Source organism: Lupinus angustifolius, chromosome LG09, assembly GCF_001865875.1.
Source record: "Lupinus angustifolius cultivar Tanjil chromosome LG09, LupAngTanjil_v1.0, whole genome shotgun sequence".
Classification (NCBI taxonomy): Eukaryota; Viridiplantae; Streptophyta; class Magnoliopsida; order Fabales; family Fabaceae; genus Lupinus; species Lupinus angustifolius.
Genome location: NC_032017.1, coordinates 4318762 through 4319295, shown reverse-complemented (window position 1 = coordinate 4319295; position 534 = coordinate 4318762). Strand labels below are relative to the sequence as shown.

Sequence of the window (534 nt, the reverse complement as noted above, 5' to 3'; positions counted from 1 at the left end):
GGGGTTTATTCGTGGTTAGAACCTCCCTTCCCTTTTTCGTTCTGATGAAAGTAAACTCACCTCCTTCTCCACTTTTCGGCTTTACTTGATTGGTTTTTGGTTGCTGCTTGGTTTTATTGAATAGGTGAATTGAGGTAGAATGATGGCGGTATGGTGTGGTGGTTCGCGGTGGCTTTCCGACTCGGGGTTTCCTTTCTCACGATGATCACCAAAATGAGGTATGGATTTAGTTACCGTCTTCAATTAATTACTTCCGAAAGGGTTGGGATTACCGGGTTCTTAACAACTGGAAAATGATTCCTTTATTGGAGTTACTAGGAAATTAGGGGTATGCTCTCCCGTAAGCTTGATTCCGTTTGTTAGATAATTCTTTAATTAAGCCTCAGATTCGTGTTACCGACACATCATGATGATAAAGATGAGCATCCTCAGTTATTGCTTTTCATTTTAACAACTTACATATAAGGCTCTTACTGAAAGTATATGTCTATTTAGCTATTACAGATGTATAATAAGTAAAACGTCCTTCTGCTT

General features: G+C 39.1%; 1 long non-coding RNA gene across 1 annotated transcript in view; it reads left to right on the top strand.

The window, feature by feature from the left end:
- LOC109357332 overlaps window positions 14–534 on the top strand; it is a 2334-nt gene continuing 1813 nt past the window's right edge. The window contains exon 1 of the long non-coding RNA XR_002108851.1: window positions 14–218. This is a non-coding gene — a long non-coding RNA (uncharacterized LOC109357332). The remainder of the gene's footprint in view (window positions 219–534) is intronic.